Source organism: Salvelinus sp. IW2-2015, linkage group LG8, assembly GCF_002910315.2.
Source record: "Salvelinus sp. IW2-2015 linkage group LG8, ASM291031v2, whole genome shotgun sequence".
NCBI lineage: Eukaryota > Metazoa > Chordata > Actinopteri > Salmoniformes > Salmonidae > Salvelinus > Salvelinus sp. IW2-2015.
The window spans coordinates 30,875,900-30,884,414 of NC_036848.1; the positions used below are offsets into that span (position 1 = coordinate 30,875,900).

The window sequence follows — 8,515 nt, forward strand, 5'->3', positions numbered from 1 at the left end:
GCTGGTCTGTGCATGCTCTGAGGACGCGACTAGGGATGCCGTCTGGCGCTGTACAACGTGACTGTGCGTGTTTGAAAGAGTATTTTCCASTAAGCAACTATTTAATTACCTTCATTAGTCTACTTTGTTCCAATATTTCTGTCATTCAGTGATATGGARCCATAATGAATTACTATTGGAATAAATAAGGAAATAAACATCWGCATTTTGAAAGAGTATTTTTATCATTATTTTATTAACAAAAGCATAAAGATGCTGGTGAAGAAATACAGTACTGTACAGTATATGCTTTATCTGACATTTTGCGGTTGCATGAGGTCGCCCACACGCACTTTAAACATTTGGATAATAAAGCATTTTAAGCATTTTGATAATAGAAGCCGCTTGCATTTGTTTATTAGGCTACTGTGCAGTTTGACAAGTAAACATAGCCCACAGTGCATACTGTAGTAAACATGGTAAAGCACCCAATTCCATACATAAGGGAGAGCAGGCCAGGTTCAGACTTTCTCGTGACCTCAAGTACTCATTAACTCTGTCTTTAATGATTTTTCGGGTTGCATCAGTCATGGACAGAAACCTCTGAGACACAGTATTAATGATGAACACCAGGAGGTTAATTGTTAAGCCACATTTGRCTCAGGATCCATCCCAGTTGGTATTCTGTGTCCACTCGTGGTATCTCTCTTCYGTTACACATCCTTGGAATAGCAGAACAGCATAACGGTCCGGACGGCCCTTGCTGTGCTTGGTGAGCAGTTGATCAAGTTCTGTTGTCAGAAGAGGAATGGAAATGTCATGATGAACCAACGACCTGACGAACCCGCCAGGTATTTTGACTTTGCTTGTCGGATGTGGAGTTCCAGAGCTAACAGGTGTGCCTGGCATGGATTGTGACTCCATCTCGTTCCTCACCCTCTTCAACGCGTCATTCTCTGTCTGACTCTCCGCCAATGATGAGTGACTCTCCGGCTCTGGACCAAAGCATCAGCTGTCACCCGTATCTCMGCCTTCAGGTAATGTTTCTCTTTCTGCTGGTTTGCCTTCAATGACTCGATCTTGGTCTTCAAAGTTTGAATCTGATCCATGAGCACCTTCATCAGATGAGCAGAATGGTACCGCCTTGAGCCCCCATCGATTACAGTGGCCTATTATAGYAACGGTAGATCAGTTAAGAATTAAATGTGACTCCAACACACAAATGCTGTGTACACATTTTAAGTATCCAGCAAAACTAACCGCTTTCTTGGCAACCATGTGTTTTTTGGTGATTCCCGTTGTCCAGTCCCTTGACCACTGATGTCCATGGATGGTTGTCGGCATGGTTGTATGCTCTGCAAAAACACATTCAAGTTTTTAGTACAGTACACAATTATTTTTTTATTAAAAAAAAAAATGTAATCTTCATTTAATCAATTTTATTTCACAGTATGCCTACACATTGATAYGCTATATACCTTTTTTTAAAGAAAATGCACTGAAACCAAATACCTTTAGTTTTGGTGATCCTCTCAGCTCCGGCTTATTTTCAAGTCCTCTTGTGGTTACGGTCCTAACCCTGGAATGGGTAGCACCATAGAAAGAAGCTGCCTTGATGAAAACAAATGTCCATTTTGTCTGTTCTCTTTGGTCTCAATGTCATTTTCTTTTAGATAAACAGATCGTTTTTGAATGGTAACTGTGTTAAGGGTGGAGTTTGGGGCCGGGTGAGGAGTACTGGAAAGGTGTGACTTTCAGCTTACAATAGGCCATAAGTATACAGCAGAGTGACGATTGTCCTCACTTTGATTATGCTGAAATAACATACTGTAGCACCACYACCAGGATCTCTATTCATTTAAGTGAGCAGATTAGGGCTCTCAGGAGGAACGGAACATCTACTGGAGACATTTCAACAATACTGGTAGACTTGGGGATTTTGGTCACGGACGGTGCTATTCGCAAACACTATCATCAGATGCCTGTGTTACGCCAAACGCAAAAGTGAATGAAATTGAACAGGTACAGTAGGCGACAATACTGTAAAGTAGGCCTGATAATGCTTAAATAAATCGACTGCTGGTCTTTACTGTATGAGGCACAATTTTACATTGTATTCCATTTCCAGCAAGACTATTCAAGCCATCGACTCACTGTTGAGTGAAGAMGATGAACGATCGGCAAAGGCCATCTGTAATCTGCTGGCATCACGGCACAACATCAACATCGCTCTAATCACTGTCAGAAGACAGTGGAAGAAACTTGCGTGGACTTATGGAAAGGCTCAGTAAGGCATGTTATATATATATATATATTTGTTTATGGAATATCTACATAGGCGTACAGAGCCCATAATCAGCAAATATATATAAACTGGAGTGTATATATATATATATTTGTTTATGGAATATCTACATAGGCGTACAGAGCCCATAATCAGCAACCATCACTCCTGTATTCCAGTGGCACATTGTGTTAGCTAATCCAAGTTTATCATTTTAAAAAGCTAATTTATCATTAGAAAACCCTTTTGAATGTATGTTAGCACAGCTGAAAACTGTTGTTCTGATTAAAGAAGCAATAAAACTGTCTTTCTTTAGACTTGTTGAGTATCTGGAGCATCAGAATTTGTGGGTTCGATTACACGCTCAAAATGACCAGAAACAAAGAACATTATTCTGAAACTCATCAGTCTATTCTTGTTCTGAGAAATGAAGGCTATTCCATGTGAGAAATTGCCAAGAAACTGAAGATCTCGTACAACGCTGTGTACTACTCCGTTCACAGAACAGAGCAAATAGAAAGAGGAGTGGGAGGCCTTGGTGCACAACTGAGCAAGAGGACAAGTACATTKGAGTGTCTAGTTTGAGAAACAGACATCTCACAAGTCCTCAACTGGCAGCTTCATTAAATAGTACCCACAAAACACCAGTCTAAGTCAACAGGGAAGATGTGACTCCGGGATGTTGGCCTTCTAGGCAGAGTTGCAAAGAAAAGGCCGTATCTCAGACTGGCCAATAAAAAMAAAAGATTAAGATGGGCAAAAGAACACAGACACTAGTCAGAGGAGTGGCCCGCACAGTCACCAGATCTCAACCCTATTGAGCTGTTGTGGGAGCAGCTTGACCGTATGGTACGTAAGAAGTGCCCATCAAGCCAATCCAACTTGTGGGAGGTGCTTCAGGAAGCATGGGGTGAAATCTCTTCAGATTACCTCAACAAACTAGAATGCCAAAGGTCTGCAAGGCTGTAATTGCTACAAATGGAGGATTCTTTGACGAAAGCAAAGTTTGAAGGACACAATTATTATTTCAATTAAAAATCATTATTTATAACCTTGTCAACGMCTTGACTATATTTCCTATTCATTTTGCAACTTCATGGAAAACAATGACATTTCTAAGTGACCCCAAACATTTGAARGGTAGTGTATATACAGTATATATATTTTTTTTCTTCAGAACATTAACCATGTGTGTGTTTGCAAGTTTTGTACTGTTCTGTAGTTTCGACCCGATGATTTGTCTGACAAACAAAGAACTTTGCGTCCTGCAGGCCCAGGCATAGACCAAAGCTGGCGAGACATTCAATGACGTCATCTTCACAGACGAATCAACCCTGGCCCTTGAGCAATTTGATCAAAATTGCTACTGAAAAAAAGGAAGAAGATCAAGCAAGCCGAGTCCCAAGCATCCACTCAAACTCCATGTGTGGGGGGCAATTTCTCGTCAGGTACCAGGCCCATATTAGATTTTTGATGGTAATTTTGACTATTTACAAAGCAKAAGGTACATAGAATATTGTAGCCTACACTTCACGGACTGCTATGTGTTCCAAAATAATTCACCGTTGCCTCCTTTTTCAGGTATCATGGCTCGAGATTTCTTTGAGGAAGAAACCATCAAAAGATATGCTGGACCCTATGTCAGAGGTGTTTCTGGGACCACATCACTTCTTTCAAGGTAGATTATAGCAATATTTTGTTATGTTTAGGCCTATTTACATGTATATTTCTAGTATTGTACCTAATGTTGGCTGTATTTTTTTTATTCTCCAAATGCAGACAATGACCCAAACACACTGCCGCCCGGGTTTGCATTGCACATGAGGACATAAACAGGGTCAAGACACCAGCAGAYTAAGTAGACCTTTATGTAGTAAAATAACAGTTAAATAAAAAATAAATGAAAGACCTACAACACCTACGGTAGGCCTACAGTATATCTAAAAAAAAWAKAWWTWWTTATCACTACAATCAAACTTGTTTGGCATCAACTGAAAACATTKATCCGTAACTCTGCCAAGCCTACAAGCAAAGATGAACTGGTCAAGTAGGTGGATGTTCACACCTACAATAGCCGGGCTATAAAGAGTCTATTGTCTTGCTAATACTGTAGGGCTACACCTGCTAGAGTACTARAATACACTTGTGAAAAACAAGTGTTTGAAAACCTGTTTTCAAAATGCCACCAAAATCACTACTGTAAATAAAAACACAGCATCTTGTTTACATCTTGTTTACATTCTTTATTGTAACCACAATGTCACAAATAATTTGAATCTACCTTTCCAATTACTTTTCGAGTTTGGGATTTACAAATGTGTGTTTTTCATGTCTTTGTTCGTTAAATCCAGTTCGGATTTAAGTATAACTTTTGACTGACGCCTTCAGTGAGAGGTCTAATGCTTTAATATTTAATAATATCTGCCCTCTGAACTCATATCTAAGGGGCATTTTTCACGCCATTATTAGTTACATTGTTTTATTTTGAACATGCAGACAGGCACTAAGAACAGCGGGAACGTTTCCCTAGTCAGCGTTTCCCTAGTCAGCGTTTCCCTAGTCAGCGTTTCCCTAGTCAGTGGATAAAGCTGGAGAACTGCAAGGCAATCCCATTGTGTGCCACTCGGGAGCCATGACCAATATGACCAATATATATTGTCCTGTTAGAAACGTTGTTTGCAGAATTCACAGACTGCTATGCGTGTGAAAAACAGAGTTAACCTGTGAGAATATCTAAGGGGCTTTATATAATTCTAAATGAATTACTACTAATAATATAAAATAGCTTTGTTTTAAAAAATAACAATATTTTGGAGATTATTTCGTTTTCAAATAACGTAAAGGGAGCGAGAAAAATARCATTCTTGAACATGGGGTGAGACATTTATCATTTGCAAATAAAARCAGTTTATTATTTAGAATAATTTATTTCTGTTTATAGAGGGAGAGAAATCAAAAGCCTACCATCACATCATGGTTCTCCCGGTCGGCACAGGTATTGAACCAGCATCTGTAGCAACGCAGTTTGCACTYAAATGCAGTGTCTTAGACCCACTCAGGCGCTGTACAATGTGACCGGTCGGGAGTAGGCTACAGTACTACAGTAAGAGCAAAATAATCCTAACATGTCCACACCCTAATTGRAGTCTAAGTGTCTCTTAGAATACAAACCTTAGTGTAACAACAGTTTTAGTAAGTAATACTGATGGGTAGTAACAAYAAATAAGTSTATTTTTAGAGACACAGTAGCGCCTTGGGACCCAAAAGCATAATCGGTGCTCTAACTCCCCCTTGCGTTGGTCTGGAGCAATGAAGTYGTGACGCAGGGTATCGTACTAAARCACAAATTACCTCTAAGTCTCGCYGCATAATCGCAAAACTTTCTGTTGAGCAACCACTGTACGTCTCGTGTCTGAGCCGGTGAATTGCGACTCCACTTTGTCTCTATACTGACGTTTTGCCTATTTGATTGCCTTGCAGAGGGGAAAACAACACTGTTTGTATTCTGTCATATTCCCAGTCACCTTGCCATGGTTAAATGTGGTGGTTCACACTTTCAGTTTTGTGTAAATGCTGCCATCTATCCACGGTTTCTAGTTAGGGTAGGTTTTAATAGTCACAGTGGCTACAACATCCCCTATTCACTTCCTGATAAACTCAGTCACCYTATCAGTATATTTGTKAATGTRATTACGGAGGCTACCTGGAACATATCCCAGTCCARGTGATCAAAACAWTCTTGAAGTGTMGATTCCAATTGGTCAGACCAGCGTTGAATAGTCCTTATCACGGGTACTTCCTGTTTGAGTTTCTGCCTATAGGATGGGAGGAGCAAAATGGAGTCGTGGTCAGATTTGCTGAAAGGAGGMSGGGGGAGGGCCTTGTAGGCATCCCGGAAGTTGGAGTAGCAGTGGTCGAGTGTTTTAGCATCGCGAGTACTACAGTCAATGTGTTGATAGAACTTCTGCAGCCTCTTTCTCAAATTTGCTTTGTTAAAATCCCCAGCTACAATAAATGCGGGCCTCAGGATATGTMGTTTCCAGTTGGCATAAAGTCCAGTGAAGTTCTTTGAGGGCTGTCGTGGTATCAGCTTGAGGGGGGATATACACGGCTGTGACTATAACCGAAGAGAATTCTCTTGGGAGATAATACGGTCGGCATTTGATTGTGAGGTATTCTAGGTCGGGTGAACAACAGTACTTGAGTTCCTGTATGTTATCACAATCACACCATGATTTGTTAATCATGAAACACACCCCCGCTCTTCTTCTTCCCAGGGAGATATGTATTCCTGTCMGCGCGATGAACTGAGAACCCAACTGGCTTGACGAACTCGAAAGTATATCRAGAGAGAGCCATGTTTCTGTGAAACAGAGTATGTTACAATCCCTGATGTCTCTCTGGAAAGAAATCCTCGCTCTGAGCTCGTTAACTTTATTATCTGGAGACTGAACATTAGCGAGTAATATACTCGGAAGCGGTGGGAGGTGTGCGCACSTCCTAAGTCGGACTAAAAGACCACTCCGAGTACATCTCTTCCACCGGCGGTGTTTTGGGTCGGCCTCTGGAATCAGTTAAATCCTTGGTAAACCCTAGACACTGTCGTACGTGAAAAGCCTAGGAGAGTGGCCATTTCTGAGATACTGGATCCGACGCACCTGGCACTGACGATCATACCACGCTTAGTCGCTTAGATCACTTGTTTCGCTGTAGCTGAATGCCTCAATGCCTGTCTGCCTGCTTTATATAACWAGCRACAGTCCTGTGACTCCATTTTCGTGAACGGGGTGTGCGCACATATATGCATGTGTGCGTGTGTGTTTAGCAGAGGGGCCCTTGGCACAGGTTGACYATGTTTGCCAAGCCTAGGCCCACTCTGATCAGATATGATGTGTTTTGCTGTGCRGAAAAGCCTGGTTTGTGCTGCCTGGTTAGCACACATAATTACACCCTAATGCTCATGTCAGCGGCTGGGATTATCTGATTGACAGCTAATGAGCCAAATCCCATTCTTCACATCTCCCATGCCTCTCTCTCAGCRTACCACAAAACCACAGCCAACCAATCTGTGCTGCTTTCCCAACTGCTTCTACCTGCCACAGTTTTATGGGGCCTGAAATCCTATGGACTGAAATGGTACTGGGCACTGTTCTGAAATACCCTATTTGCTGTGTTAACTAAAGTGATGGCAATTTACTAGACGACAGTACAACTGTATGTGCAGTACTTGAAATCTTAGTCACGCCTTTCCTTTTGCTAGTCTGCCTACTGTTGATTTCTAGAACGTCCCAGAGACCAAAACCAGACGTCAATCTCAAGACCAACATAGACCAACAATGCCGTCTGCCTGTGACGCAGATTGATGATGTCACTGTTGCTCTAGGGACACAGAATATCACGAGGCATTCCCCCGCAAATGTTAAGGAAAATAAGAACCTAAGAGGGCAAAACGTACCGTCCGTCAAATTATTTAATGTGCCGCCTGATAAGTTTAACCTTCAACTGCAGACCAAACAGCAATTTTGCCTTGCTATAATTGCGCAATTTATAATGACCTGATGTACAGATAGAGTTATGTGGAGTTATGCTCGATATTGCCAAAACAAGTAGCTTAATCAGATTCAGGGGCACTTCTATTGAAAGTGCATTGTTTCCTAGGATGCTTTTCTTATAGAAGGGATCTGGTATTTTGATAGCTTTATTACYGGTAAAAAGTTTGACAACTGGTGGGGATCATTTTTTATGATATGACGGGCCTCTGTAAAGATCAGAGAAGGAGATTGACTCCTGTTGGTTTCGCCATTTTCTAAATGTATTATGTGTGTTCGCATTTGAGTTTCCATATGTTTGTTTGATACAGTCTAGCAAACTATCCCCCTTGTGCTCGSTACRGTACATGGGCAGGCCCTTGTATAASACCCTCACTCCATAATCAGATAAATCAGACAATGGCATCATGGTAGSATTTCAGGTTCAGGACCTCTATCATTAGTTTTGGAAGAGTCTTCTAAACTCATTAATGTCACTGGCACAATAAAACGGGCATTGGCCTGATTGTAAATGTCTTTGAGCATTAAACAGTTGCTGATTTTGGCTTTTTTTCTGCCGGTGTGGGCAAACAGGGTGGATGTGTAACGAGCAGGGCGCCTCTGGGGGTGTCACGCACATAGAGGCCGAGGCTGAAGCTCCCACGAACATGTGTACAGTAAGGCCGCTGTGTACAGGGATGATGAGGGATCGGCTTCCCTAGAA

General features: G+C 41.5%; 1 long non-coding RNA gene across 1 annotated transcript; it reads left to right on the top strand.

The window, feature by feature from the left end:
- Positions 1 to 688: 688 nt before the first annotated feature.
- Positions 689 to 6,862, top strand: LOC111967024 (uncharacterized). Its single transcript, XR_002877719.3, has 4 exons — positions 689 to 1,016; positions 3,535 to 3,711; positions 3,845 to 3,941; positions 4,043 to 6,862. It is a non-coding gene; the product is annotated as an uncharacterized lncRNA (long non-coding RNA).
- The last annotated feature ends 1,653 nt before the right edge of the window (positions 6,863 to 8,515 follow it).